The following is a 25227-nucleotide window of genomic DNA, read 5'->3' as shown; positions in this document are numbered from 1 at the left end:
GAGGAAGCAATCTAACTCTTTTTTTCTCTCTCTTGCACACAAGGAGCAAAATAAGATGTAGAAAACAAAACAAAACAAAACACACAGCAGAGAGAAAGGGGTGGGGTGGGGGAGAGAGAGAGATTATGGGACATGAAAGGGAAATGGACACAAAGAGAAAATGTCAGACATTTATTAGTCCATGGATATCACCAATGAACTGAAATCTCAGCCAGTTACAAATTTACCAGAACACTTTTTGATGATATGAAACAAAAAAGAAGTGTGGCATATTTGAATATTACTTTTATACCTGACGATTTCTTAATAAAGTTCCAAACTCCTTAGATGCAGTTTCCCAGAATAACAGCGCTGTATTCCGTACTCCAGAGTAGCAACTGTAACCTGTGTTATTATTTCATGCCTCTTGAGATTGGATTTTTATTTTTCTTATTTAGTTGACTCAGTCTGTTATAAGCCAGCATTGCAAGTTGTTACTGGTGATTCAAAGTCTATAAAATAAAATAATGAGGGCCATTGAGTAGGATGGATACACACACACTTTACAGCCAAATATCAAAAGAAGCAAGGAATTCTTCTTTTTAGTTTTAAGATAAAAGATCATTTCTAGACAAAAGGAATTATAATAATTCTTAGCATGTGATTCTAGTAAATATAGAGAGCATTATTACTCTAAGAAGTTGTAAAGGTTAAAGTATAAATGCCATAGGACTGTTTAGACACATTTTTGGCTAGTACAATCAAAATAAGCCATTAGTAAGGGAAGGTTTAGAGAACTATGTGGTGAGTTCATTACCGCTGAGCAAAGTCTCCCAGAAGGACCCTGCCCCAAGGGCTTACAGACCAGATTTGTGTCTAGAATATTATTAGGATACCTTCCTTTATTTAAATTTCAATTATTTATGCAAACTGTTAATCTAAATTGGGCTCTAGGGAGCAGTAAACTTGTGGGTAGAGGTTTAGTATCTGGAAGAAAGTAACTGTTTTTAGGACTTTTAGGTTAAAATTTAGATTCGAAAGACAAAAAATACTTTAAAGACCTTCAACCTGATTTTGTCTTTGGGCAGCACGTTTTACTCATATGTTGTCTTCAATTCCTTAGCAAAGGCAGAAATGATTACTTTGAGTGACAGTGAACTAGATTGCTATTTTGAAAAATTATAACTACAAATTAATACCTTTTAACTAGAAATTAATTATTTAATATTTTAAGCATTATGACAAATTGGAAGTTTATTTTAGTTTTGTGGAAAACTAGAAGTGTTTTTCTTTTTGGGGAAGAAAAGGGGTTCAGGAAAGAAGAAAACACAGAAGGCAGTATTTTATGAACCACTTACCTTTCAGGAGAAGAAGCTCACTATCCTCAATTTTGCATTCTGCTTGAGATAGCTAGGTTGCACAAGCACTTTCTTTACTCAGCTATCTCTTACTTGTAGAAAAGTCCAAAATTATTTTCATGCTGTAATTGACATTTGTACAAACTGAGTTCTTAAAAGAAACCTATAAGAGAGGAAGCAGAACTAGTGATCTATAAACAAAACAAAAAAGGAATAATAACTTTTACAATTAGCCAATTTAAAAGAAATGATGGAACACAAATGGGCTTTATTTTGGTGGTTGTTATGAAGTTATTGACACTTTTTCTTGAAAGGTTTTCTTTAATATCTAAGACACTGTTCAGGAAATATTGATAAAACCACACAGTGTTTTTGAAGCATTGGTTTACTCAGGTCTTATAATGTACCACTTTAACATTTAAAATATCAAAGAGGTTGAAATTATACTGACCGCTTCCTAAATTATATTTATACATAAGCCACAAGATTGTCCCTTGCATTAGATTCCTGCACTCTGTTATATAATAAATGCAGCACATTGCTGATAGAGGGATGCTTATTCTAAGATATTGTTATCTTCACTAGAAATTACCCTCTTTGTCTATCTTTTGCTTGATTCCAGAAGTAGGATGTGTAAGAAATCCATCTACCTAGGCACTTTGTAACTGACTTACTAAAAGGACCATATAAACATTATTTTTAATAGAAGGAAGTAGTTATGATTATTTTAATTGATAGCGACTGAGTAGATTTCCTAAAAAAGCCCTTTAGTTTAGTCAGTGTTCATCTCTTTCTTTCCTTGTGAGTCACAGCCGAGTTTCTTAGCTTGGAGGAACAATGCTTCTGCATTCTCCAGAGTGTAGCCTAGGAAAAGGTTGTACTGTTCACCAAAGTACTGTAGTTAGTATTTACCACAAGAGGTCACTCTGGGTTCTGTCACAGGTGAACCAAGTAGTTAATATTTTTCTCTTTTTCTGTTCCCTCCTCCCTCTTCACCCACCTTGCTCGTCCCCCCCAAAATTTGACTGGGAGGGAGTCAATGTAGTTAGTTGGTGCTCTTGGAAGAAAATATCTAAAATAAAAGACATGCAGGAAAGTTAAATGAAAAAAGGTATTTATTATATTAATTATTAGAATTTATTTTAGTTGATAGTGATCAATATTTTATAACTACACAAATGTGATATTGATAAAAATTGTTTCTGTAAAGAAATGGATTTAAATACATTGCAGACTAATAGAGGATTTTCTTTAGCAGATAAAATTTTATTGTAATACACAATTTCAGCATTTCATATATATAGTATATGAAATATAAAGTCTTACAGAAAAATGACCTGTATATAATGCTTCATACTGAGAAGATTACATATTTCCCACTTCAACAGAATTTTTCTCTATGAGACATCTTTATATAATTTATATTGAATCGGTGAAATAGAATCAGTTCATAACAGTGCTTTAATTTTATCAAAAGATAGTTTACAGATTTATAGTTACTTCCTCAGGATGTTATGTAATCTTAGTATTTTATTTTTACCTAAATTTTAAAAATTAAATACAAAGCTAAATTATTTAAAATTATTAAATAATATTTTCAAAGTTCTTCAAATTATTAAACTTCAAAAGACAGGATTGGGGATAGACTGTTTTAAGAGATTTTGTTTCCTCTTAGTAAATCTGAATTTTGGTTTAAGGCAATTCTTTTTTCTTTTTAGTAGGGTTAGAAACCATATATCGAGACATACTTTGAAATGTTCCATACAAAATTGGTTTTAATGGGAAAAATTGAAATGTGCCTTAAAATACTTTTATAAATAAAAGAGATGTGTTGTGAATCAGATAAACATGAATAACATCACAACCCAAAACCAGCGGCAATTATTGTTGTGGAAATTGAGGTCAAAGAAAGTAGTGTTGATGTATTCTAGACAATGGACATTTATGAAACAAGTTCCTTTACCAATAGAATTAAAAATCCTCAGAATTAAAAAGAAATCCTCAGCATTTTTCACTAAATAGTCTAGCTTAATAATACATGACATGAGTCCTTTTCATCATTTAAAGATAATTAAAAAGAATCATTTAAATATTCCTATTTTATATAATATAGTAGCTAATATATTAGAAGGGCTGAATCTTGAAATATATTTGATCAAATGGAGGCAGTAATAACTATTGTCACATAAATCAGTGTGTATTTTAGACATCATTTTAGTATTTGGTTATATGTGGATACTATTACCTAGTAAAGAGACTTATTTATATACATTCTAGATAGTAGTTTTGTGATATATTAAGTTGCCAAAGGGAAAAAGAGAAAAATTAATGAGCACAGTAATTTAGAAAGAAAGTGTGGTTAGAAAGCTATTTGAAATTTTACCAACAATAGATTTATCTCTCTCTTTGGGTCTGGTCCCATTACAGAAATATAACTATTAAGTACAAAGTCATGTGGACTTCAAAAGATACACAATTTGAGATCTAAGCTTATGTACAAAATCATAACAGTTTGTAGATGTAAGGACATATAATTGGGAAGTCATGAAAATTTTGATATATGAACTAAGCTCCTTGAGGATATGGGTCATCTCTTAAAAAGACGTTTATGTCCTCTACTGTGCAGAGCACATAGCAGTAAGTATTCGTTGAATAAATGCTTTTTTGATTTTTGTCTCCTAAAGTAACAAAGACCGTAATTAATTCTTTCCCCAAGCCAATGCTGATTAAATCTATTAAGTGAGCTTTAATAAGTAATTACATAGTTTAAACTATTTAGTTAATCAATGCATATATCTGAAAACAGAAACCACACTGCACAGAGCAAATCAGATGGTACTTCTGAGAGGATGAGAAAGGAATATAAAACGGATCCCATGTTCATTTCCTATTCTAAATTGAGGTACGACTGAAATATTTTCTACCATTTTTGTTTTAATCGTCAAGAGCTTGAAAGCTGGACTATTTTATACCAGAAAGAACTGCTTAAAAATTTGTAGATTCTAACTAAATTATTTTAACAACTTTGCAGTTAGGAGTTATTGATGGTGAGTTTTATCCCTGGGAATCAATCCTTACCTCCTTGAGTACCTTCTGAGTGAGTTTTGCCTTGGGGAGCAGCTTACAGCCCTGTGCAGTATCCAGCAGAAGAGGAAAATGAGTTTTAGATTTTTAGAGACTGCAGGATCAGCCTCAGGTTGCCATATTTAACTGAAAATTGAACAACTCACTTAGATTGAGGGGAAAAGTTAACCTTTGTCCTGATCTTTTCTGTAAACCCTTTTTGATCTGCTGGCATTTATTTTGATTTTTTAAATTTGGGGGCAAATTATAGAACAATGAGTTTATTTTTATATATTTACAGCATTGAAAAAATAGAGGAGTTCCTCAGTGGGGGTTAAAGAGTCTCAGAATAAAGGCTCTGAAATACAATGCTGATCCTTTTGCTTGGCTCTCATGCCCTTGCTAGTTAATTATCCATTAATGCAACAAAATTTTATTGAGTACCTACTATGTGCTAGGCAGGGATCTAGCACTAGGGATTCATAATGAACACAATGATAAAAACAATGTTTCTTCTGTTTTTCTGTGGAGGGCAGGAGCATATTTATTGGGTTCTAGAGGCCTGCATTAGAGTCCTGGCTCTGATACTTACTAGCTTGGTGACTTAACTTCCCTGTACCTAGTTTTCTTATCTATAAAATACAAGTAATAATAGTACCTAGTTTATGGAGTTAGAGTGAAGGTTAAGTTAGGCAATACATGTAAGTACGGAGAACGGTGCCTGGCACATAGTAAGCATTCTATCATGCCATTAGTTATTATTATCATTTAGTTGTTTAAATATTTGAATGCACTATCTATAGTTGATGTTTTTAATTCTTAGTCACCATTTCCTTCTGCACCTCTTTTCAACTAATTTCTGTCTACTCCATAATGCTGAAAATTCCTAGAAAATTACAAGTGAACATTCTTGTAAATCTTAAGACCTTTTCTTGGTCCATATTTTTTTTTACTTTGCAGGGTTTGAAACTATACTCCCCTATCCTCTCCACCATTCATCTTATAGCTGTCATGAGCTTACACGCCCTGCTGCCCTTTCTACTGGCTTCCCTTTTTGTTCCTCTCCTCCTCCCTACTCCCCTTTTCCTTCCTAAAGAATGAGTTGAGTAGTCACACAAGTTCTCCCTTCAACTTTCTTTCTTGCATCTCCATCCTACTTTTCAGGGCAAGTTTGTCTTCTGCCGTAATTTAAACTTTATCTTCTCTGTGCCCCAGGTCTGTGTTTCCAAAGGTATACAGGATTTCTCTTCTTGTACTACTCAAAAGTCATCTAAAACTCAGTGTGGGTAGAATAGAATTTATTTGCTTTTGGCCCCAGACTGACTTTTTTTTTTTTTTTTTTTGTATCTCCCCATTTCTATTCAAAGTGTCTTTAATATTTTTGTTTTTTACTCTAGAAGTGTTAGGGTCATCTTTGACTTTCCATTCAGTATAACATTAGTCTTACTTTCCAACTAGATTATCACTCCTTAGCTTTCTTTTGTGTCTCCTGTAAGTGCTGGTGCAGAGTAAGTTAATTCATGCCCATTTACTACACTGACTCATCTTAAGGCATGAAGCATGTCCATAACTGACATCATATGCAGCCAGTGTCTCTAACTGTGATGGACCAAAGAAAGAATTACAGGTCAGAAGGAAAGAGCTGCCTCATTAACTGAGCTCAGAAACAAGAGTTCTCCAAGAGGGAGGAATGAAATGCGTGATATATTCTCCTTGCTCATTCCTAAAGCAACTTCTGTCTCTACTAGAGCAACCATTATCAAGGTAACTGGTAATCTTCCTGGAACTCTATGAGGGCATTTCCAAGGCTCACAGAGCAGTGCTCTCCACTGTGCTCTCAGGCACAGTGCTAGGATGGAAAGAGCAAAGGTGTTGAGTTCTTGACAACACAGTCTCCTGTCTAGCCCTTACTCCTGGTGACACACTGAGGTGCTCCAGAATTAGGACACCCACCTTTCAGGGTTGCTGAGAAGATGTGGTGAAGCCACAGATGTAGTGGATCTTCCACTGCCTCATCTCAGTGAGGACTTACTACCTACTCACTTTTTAATGTTTTCTTTAGACAAGGTAAGGTAGGGGAGATTTCTTTTTTTTTTTAACCTGAAGAAAGCAAGAAATTAAGTAGTCGAGAATTTCCCGGCAGAAACTGGTGGATCTGAGCTTAAAAGCTTTTGAGTTCAGTTTACTAAGGGCTTACTTTGGAGAGAATACCAAAACCAAGCAAACAACCCACCCCTGTGCATCCCTGCCCCAAACAAAAACCGACTGCCCAGAGCAAAAGAGGTATCAGTTCTGTTTACTTCAATACCTGGTAATTCTTGGACAAACTGAGAAATAAAGCAGAAACATCAGCCTCTTCTTATAACCAGCCTAGTGAAATCTGGCCAAAGGAGAGAGATGAATTGAATTTGTAGCTCTGTATCTTTTTCTTGAACAATTAGCTCCATTGCATAGAGAGTAGAAATTAAAAACATATAAGAGAAAGCTTTAGAAAATTAATTGGATTGTGAATGCATTCAGAAAAGCCTCCTCTGTTTTTCTATCACGTGTGCAAGTTGGACCAGCTTTTTAACTGAGGTTTTTCATCATTTATCTTGCCATTAGTGTTTAATTGCCATTAAAACGTAACTTCAAAGAAAATATGTAATCTCCTCAGAAAAGATGCCGTCCATTTGCAAAAATCTTTATTTGTAGTATTTAAAATGATGCTTAAACATTAAATATATACTTTTGTTCCTCTTATAAATATATCTTGACTGATTTAGCTTTTATTCCCCAAGATTATGTAACTAGCATAAGTCTTATGGCTTCAGGTATTTTAAGAAACTTCATTGCAATAAAATTTAGTAAAATGTTATCATTATATCAGGGTGAAAGTTTTCTGTTGTATTATGAAGCTATGCATCAAATAGGCCATTATTGCAATTATATTTTGCTTCTAATGATTCTGACCAGTTTACATTTTAGAAAGTCATTTTTTCATGAACAAAACACCAGCTATTAAAAGTAGAAATGTTGAATTGTTAAACATTTTGTGGAGAAATCTTTTTTAATAACAAAGTTGCTATTATTCCTACCACTGGAATTTCAGAAATATATGTTAAAGTATCTCATGCATTTTGAACCACTTTGGCTGGATGAAAAAATGAAGTTAATGCCATCAAAGAAACACAGAAACTTAAAAATGTACCTTTGATCGTGAAGGAGATAGAAAGTGGAAGCGTATTTTTATCTTTGATGACAGCTGAACAAGTTTGAATAAATTAACAGACATTTTTGCATATTTAAACTCCTACAGTGATGGTCTGCTTAATGTTGCCAATATTATTGGGTAATAATTAGTGTCATTGTGGAAGGTACAAAGTATGTCTGCACATTTGCTATATTGCTAGAGGATTGTTGCAGGATACAGTAGGATACAGGTGTATTTTGTAAGGACATGAAGGACACCAGCCTTAGATTCTGCCATTGACATAGAAATGGGCAGTGCACATACCACAAATCAACATTGTGGATGTGGGCATGACACATAAATTATGTTTTTGTTTAGCCATCTGTACCAATCTTTTGTTTAACCCAAATACAATTGCTATATATGCTTCAGATTTTTCCCCTGTTACTGTTCTATGAAACTTAAATAGATCTATAGATATCATTCATCCAGAAGACACATTTAAAAAATAATACAGGCTGGGTGCGGTGGCTCATGCCTGTAATCCCAGTACTTTGGAAGGCTGAGGCGGGCAGATCACAAGGTCAGGAGATTGAGACTATCCTGGCCAACATAGTGAAAACCCGTCTCTACTAAAATACAAAAAATTAGCCAGGTGTGGTGGTGTGCGCCTGTAGTCCCAGCTACTCGGGAGGCTGAGGCAGGAGAATCACTTGAACCCAGGAGGCAGAGATTGCAATGAGCCAAGATCACACCACTGTACTCCAGCCTGGTGACAGAGCAAGACTCCGTCTCAAAGCAACAAACAAATAAAAAAATACAGACCATATGATTTAAATTTACAAGTTTCCAGATGCCATTCAAAGTGCGGAAATATCTGCTTTCTGCTTAGTAACACCCGCCCCCCACCTTTTTTTTTTTTTTTTTTTTTAACTTATTGCCTATTCCTTGAAAAAAAAAAACATACCTGCCATGGTCCTTATCTACATTCTTGACAATGTCTAAGCATTGCTTTATAACTATTTATTGACTGACTATATGACTTTAAATAGGAATCAGAAATTTTTATTTGATATAGTCATAAAACATTTGTGGGTGTACAGCAATGAACAAATAGACATGGTCCTTGACCTCATGGAACTCAGAGTCTGGTAGGGGAGGCAGGCATTCACCAAGCCCACGTCAAATATATAATTACAAATTGTCATAAGCATTTTGGATGAAAAGGGAAGGGTGTGATGATCATGTGCAACAGGATCTAATTCCAATTGGGAGGACTTTCTAAAGAAGTAGTGTTAAATTGATACCTAAAGTGAGATGTAACAAGAGGATAAGTGGGAAGAAGAATATTTCAGGCAAAGAGAAAGCATGGAGAAAAAGAAAATAAATGGTTAAGTTTGTGAAGCTTACAGACTAGCGCAGCTGGATTGCCTTGGGTGAAACCAGAAGAAAGACAGGAGATAAGGGTGAGTGACAGTTAGGGGCCTGACTATTCAGGGGAAAGATTTTGTGTTTTATTTCTAGTGCAGTGGAAAAACCTCATGGTCCCAAAAGCTACTTCTGTAAGAGTTGAGGGGAGGAGGAGCAAGATGGGAGACCAGTTAGGTCTGGTCTCTGTGCAATAGTCCAGACAAGATATGATGGTGGTGTGGCCTGGCATGGTAGTAATGGAGATGGAGAGAAATGGATGCATCAGATATGTTTTGTTGGTAGAATTATTAGGATCTAGTAATGGATTGGACGACATGGATGAGGTGTGAAGGATGACTCCCAAGGTTTTGGCCCAAGCATCTGCGTGCAGATGGAGGTAGGGAAGATATCCTTGAGATGGGAAAAACTGGAAGAAGGCCATGCTTGGAATGAAACTCTAAAGACCATCTGCATCATCGCTGTCATCTAGCTCCCTTTTCATTCCCTCGAAGAAAAGAAGAATGCAGCCAAAGACAGCTTAGCTCAATATAAGTGTGTACAGATGTGATTTCTGCATTCTACTTGCAGAGTTCAGAAAGGAACCAGGTAATTAGCTTGGACAGTCTGGTCATTCTTGTGGATTAGAAACATGTATTTTCAGATTTTGATAAGAAACTGACTTGGATAAGAAACTAAGTAAACTTTTGAATAAAACCCAAACCCCAAACCAAACCTAACTTTATAATAAATATTTGACAGTAAGCATTGTTGAAAAGGCCTCTGCAACCAACTCCTTTTAGAAAAAGTTAGTGATTGCTACGTGGGTTTTATTGGGTCACTTTTGCTTCAGATTTTCCTTCTTAGGCATCGATTTTTGGAATGTGTGTTCTTTGAATGGGAGCACTGTGAAGGGTGGGGTGATAATTGGAGCTGCGACTGCCTGCACTGATTCTTCCTCACTGAAGCCCCAGTGATCCGGAAGGGCAGCTTGAAATAGCCCTCATCTGGGTTTCTAGTCTTGCCTGTACTTCGCTTCTGTTGGAGGAGCTCTGTGTCCCAGGGTTTGAGGGCTTGGAGAGCGAGAGCCATGGTTTCCGGATGGTGTGCTTCTCCAAAGTCAGAACTACAAGAAAACAGAGGGAAAATGCAGCTGACTGTCTTCACACACCGCTCTGGATCTTGGCAAATCTATCAATTAGTGAAAGTTTTTTTTTGTGTGTGTGTGAAGTCCTTTTCCTTCTCGACTCCACTCCATTTTCTTTCTTCCTCAGTACTCTAAAATGTGTTTGTGTGTTTTATTATCATTTCTTAAAATACTTAAAAACTGCTAGTTCTCTGAAATACTTCTCTCTGGGGGTAATTTGCATAAAAAAGGTAAAAAGGAGAGGGAGCCAGAGGCTTAACCCCCTAAAAAGGTGTTGCACCCTTTTTTTCTACATGTCTTAAAAACTGTATATATTTAAGGCCTATAACATTTTTTATATACATGTAAATAGTGAAATGATTATACAGTCCAGCAAATTAACCTATTCATCATCTTCCATATTTACACTTTTGTCTGTGTGTGGTAAGAGCTAAAATCTCTCTTAGCCAAGTTTCAGCATACAATATAATATTATTAAGTAAAATGTTAGTAACTGTAGTCCTCATGTTTTGCATTCGATCCCTAGACTTATTTATCTTATGTAACTCCCAGCTTGTATCCTTTGATTTCTCCCATTTCCTTCCCCTCCACACTACCATTGTTAACGTACGTGAGATTTCTGGATCTGAGAAGGATATGATTTTCATAAAAACAAACAGAAACCAATCTAATCATATTGGAGCAGCTCAGAGGAAAACATATTTTTTTCTCCTGGAATTGCTATAGAAAGGGAGGAAACATCCCACATGCTCTTATATTGCCTTTATTGACTGAATATAACCTTCCTTTGTCCAGAATTTTTTATCAGCCAGGATTGTTGATCCCATGATTTGTATATGATCTCCTTTAGGAATTAATATGTAGTAGTATTAACCTAAGTGTAGTTGTTTTCCTATTTTCCGAATAAATTGCTCTATAAAGAGGAAGTGCCTCCTTGTATTAAAACAAAATGAAACAAAAGCTTAGACAGCAGTTCAGAAATATAATCTGATAGAATAGAAAGTCTTAGACAGGGAGACCTGGTTCTGTCTTTTTCCCCTACTAGATCCCCTTTTCCTATATTGTACGAGTCCTTTAACTTTCCTGGTCTTTTTTCCCATCCATAAAAGAAAGGAAAAGCAGAAGATGGGTGCATTCTGGGGTCACCTGAGGATCTTGTTAAAATGCAGGTCTGACTCAGAAGGTCTGGGGTGGGTCCTAGGTTCTACCTTGCCAATAAACTCCCAGGTGATGCTGGTCCATACTTTGAGTAGCAAGGCACTGGATCAAAGTGTGCCAGACTTGGCTGAGCATATGAGACTTACCTCTATGCCTGCATTTTTGTATTCACCTGTGAGGGAGTCAATTCAGAGCATCTGCATTAGAATTTAGCAATCTCTATTTTTGACATTCGTGACGAGATTCTATTGCAGCTGCCAGCATTTAGGAATTATTGCACTAGATTAGTGCTTCTCCACCCTGGCTGCACATTGCAAGAACCTGAAAGATTTAACAATAAATATTGATGCCTGGGTTCCACTCAAGACCAATTAAAACAGAATCTTTGGGGTGTGGGGACTGGGATAAATAACTCCTAGGTGGCCCCCTCCAATCTCCCTCAACTTTCACTCCACTCAACTGTGCAGTCAAGACTGGTAATAATCCCTAGGGAGCCGTTTGGAATTAAGGGTCTTTGATTCGTTTTTAACTTTCTAACCCTTGAAGAAAAAGTGCTTGTTTTATTTTAGGTTCACCTCTGATAGGATACTGCATAGTCTTGAATGAATATCATGAGTTGTTTTCAAGTCTGTATTCAAGTTGTTTTCAAGTCTTAGCCCCTTGTAGATGCATTCCAGAATCTGCTGACGTGTGAAATTACAGCTTCTGAAATCCTTGCCTCCTGGTGAGGATAATGCCCTGATTCTTAGGCAACTCATACAGGACCATATTGTGTGTTTGATCCCTTTGGAGTTGAAATGTTTGTAAACATCTTTAAGGACGGAAACAATCTGGATCTCAAGGGAAGTTCCATTTTCCAGAATTCATGGCTCAAGGTTCTTTAAGAGCTGTGAGGACAAACCAGAACTGGTTTCCCTGTCAAGATTGGTTGATAAGAATGGGTGACGGTCACCGAGATTCTGGGCAATTTCTTTAAAGGCATCATGTTTCCAAAACTTCTAGACCCTCTCACTTTCTAGATTTGTAACTCATTTGCTTTGCAAAGAAGTTACTCCTCTGTAATCAGATTTCTTTTCGCCAACATGTTTTAAAGCTAAAGGAAATTAAAAATTTCCTGGGAACAATTATAATTAATTTGCTATTCTGTTCTTAATATTTATTAATAATATATTTTTCATTTGTTGAAATAAGAATTTTCATGACTACAGGGAAATGCAACAGTTATTTGAATATTTCGTATACATAGAGAGTGTTTCAGTGAACAAATAGAGAAATTTCAAAAAGAAGCCTCTGGATAGTTAATATTCAGCAATTTCTATCTAATTTAGCCTTGATTAAAAAATCTGTCTCCCTCTCTTATTTCTCCTTTTTCTCAAGTATTTTATTCTGTAGTTTAGTTCTCAGTGATAAATATAATTTTATAGGTTTCGGTTTGCAGGGTCAACATTTATCAGTTTATTTTTTCTAGGTTCTTCACTTACGTGCATACATATATCCCCCGCCACACACACACCAAGATTCTTCTGCATATGCAACTCAGTAACATAATCTTGCACCTGATCATAATAGCTTATAAATGCTTTTTGCTTTAATAGTTTATAAAGACTGCTTACTTCGTTTAGTTTCCATAACTACCCAGAATGGTGGGCATTACTGTCACCAGTTTGTATATCAGGCACCCAGTAGCCTAATTAAAACTCTCCAGCTTTTTCACAGAAATTTACTTGATGGTACGGAGAAGGGATCCAAGTTCTGGGAGAATATTTGGGTCAGGGCTCCTTATGGTATATTGATTGTTATAAATGTTTACCACTTGATAACATCTCATATAAAGTAGACTCAGCACCACATCTACTTTACTCAACTATGGTTTTATGAAACATTCAGAAATGGTAAAAGCAGTTTTCATGGTTGTCCTCCATAAACTCAGAGTGCATATAGTTAAAATGCAATTGTTAAAGCCTCGAGGTAAAGTCTGGTGAGCACAGTCCAATTACTTAACTCTTTGATGGTTTCAGTTACTGGACTTAAACTTCAAGCATAAAGATGAATGGAGAGCATATTTCCTAGACTACCTTTTTAAAAATTTTCAGTTGGTTTGAAAAACACTCTTAGTTGTTAGGTCTGATTGACTATGTGAGCAAATACTTTAGGGTATATCTAGCAAATACTTGAATTGTCCATATTCTATATTATTGGTTAAAATGTAGATATTTTGAAAAATGGGATTGAAGAGAAAAGCAAAGTCTTAATTATCTACTTTTGTTTCTGACTTTGGTGTTTTTCCCCTAAACAATTCTGCTTCCAGTCTAACAGGAAGAGTTAGTTCTCTCTGCAGTGAGTTGCTTTAGGACTTTTCCTTCATTCCTAGTCTTCCTACTTTTCCATCTAAAGCAAAAAAAGAGACATAATTTCCTAGACTACTTAGGAAGAGTTTAAATTTGCAATTATTTCAGCCAAGAATTAGAATTTAAGGAACATGTGTTCTAGCTGCAACTTCTGACCTTGGGAATCTAGGCTTTGTGAGTCTGTGACTTATTGCCTGATGAGTGATGAGTAAAAGAGGAAATAAAGTTTTCCTGATTAGGGATAACATGTACAACATCAGGCCCAATACCTAGCATAGAGTAGGGGCTACACTAATGGTTGCTTTTGTTATTAATTCTGTTACTACACAGAGTTACTCAAGTGTAAGTGGAATAATATATTAACAAATGGGTAGTGATAGCTGGACGCTGCTGAGCTGGAGTCTGAATGTTCCCATTGCAGAGCTATTGAAAATGGTATCATGGGGGCAGGGTAATTTTTTAATGGCAGAGTTAATATGAAATAGTTAGAATGATCCAAATCCTAACACATGTCTTGAAAACTAGTCTGTTTATAAGAGAGAGAGAGGTTTGTAAAGCCTTTGCAGGGCTGTTTAAATCATGTTTTTAAAATTGTAAGGTACACCCCTTCATTGGGTTATGGAATTGATTTAACAGGTCTTGATTAATGCACCCAAAATTGAAATAGGTTAGAAATTGTAGAGTGCATCTCATGTAGTGAGTAAATGTAGTCTGAGAAATTTTTTCAATTGTGTATTTTGTATGTACATGTCTGCACATATGTATATACACTTGAGTCATTATGTAAAAATTATTTCTGGCCACACGCAGTGGTTCACGCCTGTAATCCCAGCATTTTGGGAGATCGAGGTGGATGGATTATGAGGTCAGGAGATCGAGACCATCCTGGCTAACACGATGAAACCCCATCTCCACTAAAAAAATACAAAAATATTAGCTGGGCGTGGTGGCAGGCGCCTGTAGTCCCATACTCGGGAGGCTGAGGCAGGAGAATGGCGTGAATCCGGGAGGGGGAGCTTGCAGTGGGCCAAGATCGCTTCACTGTGCTCTAGCCTGGGCGATAGGGTGAGACTCCGTCTCAAAAAAAAAAAAAAAAAAAAAAAAACAACAACAAAAAATTATTTCTTACTATGAGCTTTAATAAAAAAAAGTTTTAAAAACACTATTTGTTAGATCAGCAGACCCTTTAATGTTTACAGTCTTTCTTTTTTAAGCCTGTGGGATCCTTTTTCCTAGAATACTAGCAATTCATTCAACCAATAAATAATAAGTATATTGCAATGCTTTTCTTAAATTGTTTTAAAAAATCGACAAGTAAAAATTGAATATGTTTATAGTATACAACAAGACTGCCCTTCTCTTCAGTACGATTTTTCAAAATATCTACATTTTAATCAATAATATAGAATATAGACAATTCAAGTATTTGCCAGGTATACCTAAAGACCTAACAACTCAAGAGTTTTTTTTTTTCAAACCAACTTGAAGTTTTTAAAAACATAGTCTAGGAAACATAATGCTTTGATATATGTCTACATTGTGGAATGGCTAAGTCAAGCTATTTCATATATTCATTACCTCACTTGCTACTTTTTTTTTTTTTTTTTGCAGTGAGAACACTTAAAGTCTCCCTTAGAGATTTTCAAATATGCAATATATTGCTATCAACTGTAGTTAACCTGATATATAGTAGATCACTCAAACTTATTCTTTCTGTCCAACTGAAATTTTGTGACCTTTGACCAACATCTCCCCAGTGTTCCCACCCTTCAGCCTTTGGTAGCCACCATTTTTCTCTGTTTCTATGAGTTTGACTTTTACATTGCACATGTAAGTAAGATCATATGGTGTTTGTCTTTCTATGTCTGACTTATTTCGCTTAAAATAATGTCCTCCGGGTTCATCCATGTTGTCACAAATGACAATACTTTTTTCTTTACAAAGGCTGTATAATATTCCATTAGGCATATATACCACATTTTCTTTATTAAATCATCTGTTGATTGGTACTTCGGTTGATTCCATATCTTGGCTACTGTAAATAGTGGAGCAATAAACATGAGCATGCAGATAGCCCTTTGACATACCGATTTAATTTCCTTTGGCTATATACCCAGTTGTGGAATTGCTGGATCATCTGGTGGTTCTATTTTTAATTTTTTGAGGAACCTCCATTCTGTTTCCTATAATGGTTGTACTAACTTATATTCCCACCAACAGTGTATAAGAGTTCCTGTTTCTTGGCATCTTGGTCAGTTGTTATCTTTTGTCTTTTTGATAATAGCCTTTCAGGAGGTATAAGGTAACATCTTATTGTGGTTTTAATTTGCATTTCCCTGATGATTAGTGATGTTAAGCTTTCTTTCATGTAACTGTTAGCTCTTTGCATATTGTCTTTCAAGGAATGTCTATTCATGTCCTTTGCCCATATTTTAATCTGGTTATTTGTTTTCTTACTATCAAGTTGTTTGAGTTTCTTATATATTTTGCATATTAACCCCTTATGTGTTTGGTTTGTAGATATATTTTATTACTCTATAGGTTGTCTCTTCACTCTGTTGATTGTTTCCTTTGCTGTACAGCTTTTTAGTTTGATGTAATTTCATTTGTTAATTTCACTATAGTTACCTGTGCTATTGAAGTCATATCCAAAAAATCTTTGCCCAGACCAATGTCCTGCAGCTTTCCTTCTATGTTTTCTTCTAGCAGTTTTATAGTTTCAGGTTTGATGTTGAAGTCTTCAATCCATTTTGAGTTAATTTGAATATATGGTGTGAGATGAGTGTCTAATTTTATTCTTCTGATGTGGGATATCCAGTTTTACCAACATCCTTTATTGAAGAGATTGCCCTTTCCTCATTGTTTTTGGTATCTTTGCTGAAAATCAATGGATTATTTCCGGGCTCTCTATTATGTTTTGTCTATGTGTCTATTTTTATGCCAGTACTGTGCTGCTTTTATACTATAGCTTTGTAGTATATTTTGATATCTGGTAGTATGATGACTCGCTGGCTTTGTTCTTTTTGTTCAAAATTGCTTTGGCTATTGGGGTCTTTTGTGATTCCAGATAAACTTTAGGATTTTTTTTTCTACTTCTGTGAAACATGTCTTTGGGGTTTTGATTGGAATTACATTGAATCTGTGGATTGCTTTGGGTTGTATGAACTTTTTAACAATATTAATTCTTCCAGTCCATGAACACAGGATATATTTCCATTTATTTGTGTCTTCAGTTTCTTTTATCAATGTTTTACAGTTTCCAGCGTATAGATCTTTCACCTTCTTGGTTAAATTATTCCTAAGTACAGTTTATTTTATTTTATTTTTTGGTTACTCTTGTAAATGGTATTGTTTTCTTGGCTGCTTTTTCGGATAGTTTGTTGTTACAGAAATGCTTTTCATATGTTGATTTCATATCCTACAACTTTACTGAACTTGTTTATTAGTTCTAACAGTTTTTTCGTTGAGTCTTTGTTTTTTTCTACATGTAAGATCATATTGTCTGCAAATAGAGACAATTTAACCTCTTTATTTCCTATTTGGAAGGCTTTATTTCCTTCTCTTTCTAGTTGCTCTGGCTAGGACTTCAGCTAGAAATTGAGTAGAAGTGGTAAGAATGGGATCCTTGTCTTGTTCCTGATTTTAGAGGAAAAACTTTCAACTTTGTACCATTGAATATGATGTTAGAGCTTATTATGGCCTTTATTATGTTGAGGTACATACCTTCTGTACCTAATATGTTGATAGCTTTTAATCATGAAACAATGTGGAATTTTTCAAATGCCTTTTCTGAATCTATTGAATTGATATTATGGTTTTTGTCCTTCATTCTGTTAATGTGGTCTATCATATTTATTGATTTGCATATATTGAACAATCCTTGCATCTCAGGAATAAATACCACTTGATCATGGTGAATTATCCTTCTATGTGTTGTTGAATTTGGTTTGAAAATATTTTATCGAGGATTTTTGCATCTATGTTCTTCAGGGATATTGGCGGATAATTTTCTCTTTTTGTAGTGTCCTTGTCTGGTATCAGGGTAATGCTGGCCTCCTAAAATGAATTTGAAAGTTTTCTCTCTTTTTTAATTTTTTGGAAGAGTTTGAGAAATATTGAATTAGTAAGCAGTGACAGTATAAGGTTCTGGGCTTTTCTTTGATGGGAGAATTTTTGTTAGTGATTAATCTCCTTGTTATTTTTCTATTCAGATTTTCTTTTTCTTCATGATTTAGTCTTGGTAGGCTCTATGTGTCTAGGAAATTGTTTATTTCTTCAAGATTAGCCAGTTTGTTGGATTTTAATTGTTCATAATAGTATCTTATGATTCTTTGTATTTCTGTGGTATCAGTTGTAATGTCTCCTCTTTGATTTCTGATTTTTTAGTCTTCTCTCTCTTTTCGTAGTATAGCTAAAGGTTTGTCAATTTTGTTTATCTTTTCAAAAAACCAACTTGTAGTTTCACTGACCTTTTAAAATTGCTTTTCTAGTCTCTATTTCATTTGTTTCTGCTGAAATCTTTATTATTTCCTTCCTTCCACTAACTTTGGGCTTAGTTTGTTCTTTTTCTAGTTCACTGAAATATAACATTAGTTTGATTATTTGGTGTCTTCTTTTCTCACATAGGCCCTTGTTGCTATAAACTTCCCTCTTAAAACTGTTTTTCTTGCATCCCTTAAGTTTTGGTATGTTGTGGTTCCGTTTTCATTTGTCTCAAGATATATATATATATATATATATATATATATATTTTTTTTTTTTTTTTTTTTTTTTTTTTTTTTTTTTTTTTTTTTTTTTTGAGATGGAGTCTCACTCTGTTGCCTAGGCTGGAGTGCGGTGGCATGATCTCGGTTCACTGCAACATCTACCTCCCGAGTTCAAGTGATTCTCCTGCCACAGCCTCCTGAGTAGCTGGGATTACAGGTGCACACCACCACGCCCAGCTAATTTTTGTATTTTTAGTAGAGACAGGATTTTACCATATTGGATAGGCTCGTCTTGAACTCCTGACCTCGTGATCTGCCTGCCTCAGCCCCCCAAAGTGTTGGGATTACAGGCATGAGCCACTGTGCCTGGCCTGTCTCAAGATATTTTTAAAGTTCCCTTTCAAATTTCTTCCTTGATCCATTGGTTCCTTAGGAGTATATTGTTCAATTTTCACATATTTGTAAATTTTCTAAAATTCTTCATATTATTAATTTGTAGCATTATAACATTATGGTCAGAAAAGATACGTTATATGATTTTAATTTTCTTAAATTTGTTAAGACCTACTTTGTGGCCTAAGAGTTGATCTATCCTGCAGAACATTCTGTGTTGAGAACTTCAACTTTCTGTACTTTAGAAGAATATGTATTTTATTTTCTTTGGGTGGAATGTTTATATATGTATCTGTCAGGTCCATTTGGTTTAAAGTGTAGTTCAAGTCCAATGTCTCATTATTGATTTTCTGTTGGGATGATTATATTGAAACTCCTGTATGCAGAATAGGCATATAATTTATAATCCTGAGGAATATGTGATTCATATGAAAAGACAAGATTAGCATATATGGAATATTTAGAAAGGCATTACTTAATAAATTTTATGATATCAATTGTATAAAAAGAGAACCCTGCAAAAATGTATTAGTTCATTTGCTTATTCATATAATCAACCATTAAATTAGCATTTACTATGTGTCAGGCACTGTGCTAGGCAATGAGAGATCAAATGTGAGCAAAAACCTACATGGGCTCTATCCCTATAGAGCTTATAATCCAACAGGCAGATATACATTAATTTTTTTTTTTTTAATTTTGAGACGTAGTTTTGCTCTGTTGCCCAGGCTGGAGTGCAGTGGCATGATCTTGGCTCATTGTATAACCTCCACCTCCCGTGTTCCAGCTATTCTCCTGCCTCAGCCTCCTGGGTAGCTGGGACTACAGGAGTGCGCCGTTATGCCCAACTAATTCTGTATTTTTAGTAGAGATGGGGTGTCACCATGTTGGCCAGACTGATCTCAAACTCCTGACCTCATGATCCACCTGCCTCAGGCTCCCAAAGTGCTGGGATTACAGATGTGAGTCACTGCGCCCTGCCAGATATACATTAATTAAGTCAAGATACAAATGGATATAAAACTGCCATTGTGATAATGGCTGTGAGGGAGAGGTGCATCATGTCAAAAAATTATATAACACGGATATGACCTCATCAGAGGTCAGGGAAAGATTCCCTGAGGTCATGTCAATTGAATTAGGATCTAAATAAATGTAGATGACAACAAGGTGAGGAGGGAAAAGGAATGGTATTTAGGCAGAGACGATGGCAAGTAAGAAGTCCTTATGGTGGGAGAGAACTTGGCTTTTATAAGAATATAAGAAAAGTCAATGAGGCTATTGTAGGCCAGTATTGTAGGCAAGGGTCAGAGTGATGAGAACTAAGGTTAGGCAGACTTTGAAGTCATTGTGGGCCATGGAAAGGATTTGGGTGTTCTGAGAGCCAAAAGAAGGATGTTAAAGGAGGGAGGAAACACAATACAATTTTAATTTTAAAAAAATCTTGTTTGGCTTCAGTATAAAAAAATCCACTGAAGGAATCCCACAGAGGTTCTGAGTAAATCAGTTAGACAGTTACCTGAGTAGTCTAGGGGAGAGATGATAGAAGGTTAGAGTTGGGTGATGATCATGGAGATGAAGAGAACTAGAGAGATTTGAAAGAGCTTTAGGAAATAAAAGTAATGCGATTGGTAATGAATTAGATATGAGGGTAATGGGATAAATGGTGATTGATGGCTCCCAGATTACTGGCTGATAAGGTTGTATGGATGGTGGACCTATTCTCTAAGACAGAAAACAGTGGGAAAGCACCTAATTTGAAGGAGCAAAAAGTCATGATCATGTTATACTGAAGCACATTTAAGATAACTAAGAAGAGAGGTCAAGTTTGGATGTCAAGATTGAGAGTTTATAGAAGAGGTTTGGTTTGGAGATATTCAATCATGAGTTACTGAATCTATGGACATAGGTAAGTGTATAAAAGTAAAGAAAGGAGAGGACTTAGGCACTAATGTATACTTATTGGTAAAGAATTGTGAGCCTGCAAAAAAAATAGAGGGATGTTCAGAGAAAGAAGTGAATGTTGTTCTGTGAAAACCAAGCATTGAGAGACTTTTTTTTTTTGAGACGGAGTCTCGCTCCGTCGCCCAGGCTGGAGTGCAGTGGCGCTTCTGGGCTCACTGCAAGCTCCGCCTCCCGGGTTCACGCCATTCTCCTGCCTCAGCCTCCCGAGTAGCTGGGACTACAGGCGCCCGCCACCTCGCCCGGCTAGTTTTTTGTATTATTTTTAGTAGAGACGGGGTTTCACTGTGTTAGCCAGGAAGGTCTCGATCTCCTGACCTCGTGATCCGCCCATCTGAGAGACTTTTAAGAGGGGAATGGTTACCAACGCTTCTGAATTGTTATGAAATGAGTGAAAAGTGTCCTGTGGGCTTGGCGATAGGGAAAGGTTATTGGTGACTTGGCTGTCTTGGTGGAGTGGTGAGGGAAGAAGCTAAATAGGAGTGAGTTCAGTGAACAGGAGCTGAGGAGATGGAGCCAGTGAGAATAGACAACTTGTATGGAAAGTTTGTCCTGTGAATGGTTGGAGACAGATATGGTGGCTGCCAGAGGAGATGTAGACTGAGTGGTATTCAGTGAACGTGGCATAGAAAACGTAGAGTTGAGATGATTCTGAAATGTTTTGATGGGCAAAGAGATGTTGGAAAAGTATTTCAATTGAATAATGGGCAGCATGAATGAGCAGATTTTCAGAACATAATGAAGAGACTGACCTAACTGCAGTAGTACAGACTTCAGGAATAATGGGAAACATGTTTGTACAGGTAGGGAAGGTGAGGCTGAATTTCAGAGGGCTTTGTTAGCCTTGGAAAGGATTTGAGATTTGATTATATAAACAGTTGGGATTGTTGATCTGGATGAAGAATGATAGGATATAGGAAGGGTTTCAGGGAGACAATTTAGCATTCGCCTAAACACCAGACTGAACATTGGGATGAGTCAAGGCAGGGATACCATGTAACTGTATGGCCTGCCACAGTTATCTAGTCATGAAGTGGACAGCTTATGGATTAGAGAGGGTAAACTGGCTTGGGCTAAGGGGAGAAAGAAAACAATATTTGATGGTCATATTAAAAATATGTATAGTTGTTGATACTATAAATAAAAGAAAACATCATTTATTTATAGAGGAATTTATACTTTCTGAAGTACTTTTGCAGAAATTAGTTCATTTTGATCTCTAACTGCCCTAGGTACCACAGAAATGTAGTATTACCATCCTCATAACTAAGGTTAAGCTCAAGTATCATTGTTTTCCTAAAACTTCTGATTCTCTGGTCAGATGGAATTATCCATTGTCCTCTGTGTTTTTTTAAATTTTTTATGCAGCAAAATGCACAGATCTTAACTGTATAGTTGAATGAATTTTGACAATTGTATACACCTGTGTAACATATACCTCTATCAAGATAGAGAACAATTACATTTGCCAGAAAGTTCTTTTTCTCTTTTCTGTCACTTCCTCCACCATTCCCTTTAGAAATCATTGTTCTGGTCCCTAGCATCATATAATGTTAGTTTTTCCTATATTTAAGCTTCATATTAATGAGATCAAACAGTATACCTACTTTAGTGGCTTGTTTCTTTTATAATGTTTTTGAGGTCATATTGTTGCATGTATCAGAAGTTTGTTCCATTTTAGAGCTGAGTAGTATTCCTTGTGTAAATATGGCACAATTTCTAATCCATCCTCTTCTTAATAGACATTTGCATTGTTTCCAATTTTTGGCTACTATGAATAAACCTGATGTGAACATTTTCCTACAAGTCTTTTTGTAAACATATGTTTTCATTTCACTTGCATAAATACCTTAAAGTGAAATTTCTGGGCCATAGATACATATTTAACTTTACAAGAAACTGTTTTCCAAAGTGATCATACCGTTTTGCATTGTTGCTAGCAGTTTATAAAGAGCACCAGTTGTTCTTGATTCTCATCAACAATGTTGTATTGTTAGTCTTTAAAACTACTCTAGTAATTGAGCAGCAGTATATGATAGTGCTTTCAGTTCGTGTTTCCTGATGCCTGTTGATTGTAAGCATCTTATTCTTGTGCTCATTGGCTGTTGTTATCTTTTTGGTGTGTGAAATGTCTGTTTAAGTTACTTGCTCATTTTGATACTTGGGTTGTTTGTTCTTTTGTAGGAATATTTTGTATTTTCTGGATTAGAGTTCTTTCTCAGATATCTGTAACATAAATATTTTCTCCCAGGCTGTAGGTTTCCACTTCATTTTCTTGAGAATGCCCTTGAATGAGTAGTTGACAGTAACGTTGATGATGCCTAATTTATCAACATTTTCTTTTATGGTGATTGCTGTATGAGGCTTATATAAGAAATTTTTGTCTTCCTCATGATTGCAAAGATTTCCTTCTATGTTTTCTTCTAGAAGGCTTATAATTTTCCCTTTTATATTTAGATCTATGTCCCACTTCAAATTATTTTTGTGTGTGAGGTAGGGGTCATGTTTCAATTTTTGCTCATATGGATAACCAGTTGTTTCAAAAAAATTCGTTGAAAAAGACTTTACCTATTCAGTTGTCTTGGCATCTTTGCAAAAAAGCCATTGACATTGTATGTGAGGGCCTATTTCTGAACTCATTTTGTTTTATTGGTCTATTTGTCTGTCCTTACTCCATTTCCATATCATCTTAATTACTATAGTTGTACATTTCTCTAACTTTGTTCTGGTTTTTCATATTTTATTTTTAACTACTTTAATTTGCATTTTCACAAACTTTTATAATTTTTCAGTTTTCTCAAAAAAGTCTGTTGTCATTTTCATTGTGATTGTATTGAATCTATAGATCAATTTGCAGAAAATAGGACACTTTTTGATGTGGAACAAAAGAGCAAGACATGTATTCCTACTGTAGCTTGTTTATGTTTATCTCTCTTGTGGTTTACTGAGTTGCTAGTTTTCATTCTATTTGGAAAAATTTTATCTATCATATTGTCCGATAACATGTGTGCCCTCTCTTTTTTTTTGTTGTTGACTCAACTACATATATTTTAGATTGCTTGATATTGTCCCACAGAACATCTCTTCAATCTTTTTCTCTTTTACTTCAATTTGCAATAGCTTGTATCGATGTGTTTTCAAATTGTTCTTTCTTTCTTTAGTGTCCAATCTGCTGTTAAACCAATCCAATAAATTATTAATTTCAGAGATTGCATTATTTCTATGTTTACCTATTGACTTCTCTTTCTACTGCCTACTTTTTTCCATAGTAATTGTAGGGTTTTCCATTTCTTGCCTGTCTAATAATTTTTTATTGTTTTTGGGACATTATATCAATTCATTGTAGAGATTTGAGATTTCATTATTTTCCTCTGAGAAGAGTTACTTTTTTTTTTAATCAGGCAGTTAAATTACTGATGGATCACCTTGATCATGAAGAGACTTGATTTTAAGATTATTTTTTGTGTTTTGGTCTACTTTTTACATTTTTTATTTCAGTCCCAGGGCACATCCATTCATCCTATGACTTGTTTCTTACTCCTAATGCATGGCCTCCTGTGTTAAGATGGAAGGCTTGAGGTGTTTTTCAAGCTTCTCTAGCTTGATGGGACTTGAACTCTGAAATTCATCTGCTAGCTTTGGTGAGCTGGTGAAATTTCTACCCATCTCTTTAGCCCTTTACCATTGCTGTCTGCTGGATTCCTTATTGTCTCACCCTATGCCTACCCAGTTTAGGCCACAAGAAGGATTTGAGGTATATTATGCAGAGGTTTATCACTCCATCAATTAAAAGATTTCCCCAACTCCAAGTTCTCTGCCAGCCCCAAATTGTGACCGTTGACTCCTTATACTTGTAAGACACTTCTGCTTGAGCTCTTTCACACTATGAACTTTCCAAACTGGCAAGTGCTCTCAGGGGAGTAGACAGTTAAATGACTATCTCAGGTAATATAGCCTCTCTTTTTCAAGGGTTTATTTTCTCCAGTTTCTGCCTACTTTCGGTTGTTTCCTAGTGGCTTCAAACAGATTTTGTTTTTCATGTTTTGTCCCATGCTTCTTTATTTAGTATCTATTCTGACAGTTGTATTTTGTTGTTATGTATTTGTTTTCAACAAATACTTTTATTGAGAGCAAAGGGTACGTTTTACTAATCTTTATTTTATCCCACTGTTTGACGCAGAGCAGTGACTTTTATACAGCAGCTACTTAGTAAATGTTGAATTGCATTATTATTTTTATGAAGACCAAGTATGAATGAGGGTTTAAAGTCTTCTACTAAAAAGTTGTTATGTTTTTAGTATACTACCCTGAGTATGAGTTCAAAAGAAATTTTCTTAGGTAAAATTTTGAAGCATAGTATTGCTTTAAACGTTTTTACTTTTAAATTATTTATATTAAAAATAAGTGTTCATTTATATATTTTAATATTATTTTAACTTTAATTCCTTTTAATGTTGACATATAACATGTGGTTTACAAAACTGCTAGAGTTTCTTCCTAATATGATTGGATTTTCAGTCATTTTATATTAATT

The 25227-nt window shown here is 35.3% G+C and overlaps 1 protein-coding gene across 2 annotated transcripts in view; it reads left to right on the top strand.

Moving 5' to 3' along the window:
• Positions 1 to 25227, top strand: part of KCNH5 (potassium voltage-gated channel subfamily H member 5) — a 346531-nt gene that overhangs the window by 3727 nt on the left and 317577 nt on the right. The gene's annotated exons all lie outside the window — the stretch shown is intronic.

The sequence above is a fragment of the Macaca fascicularis genome, chromosome 7 (assembly GCF_037993035.2).
Source record: "Macaca fascicularis isolate 582-1 chromosome 7, T2T-MFA8v1.1".
NCBI lineage: Eukaryota > Metazoa > Chordata > Mammalia > Primates > Cercopithecidae > Macaca > Macaca fascicularis.
This window is presented reverse-complemented; position numbering and strand designations above follow the sequence as displayed.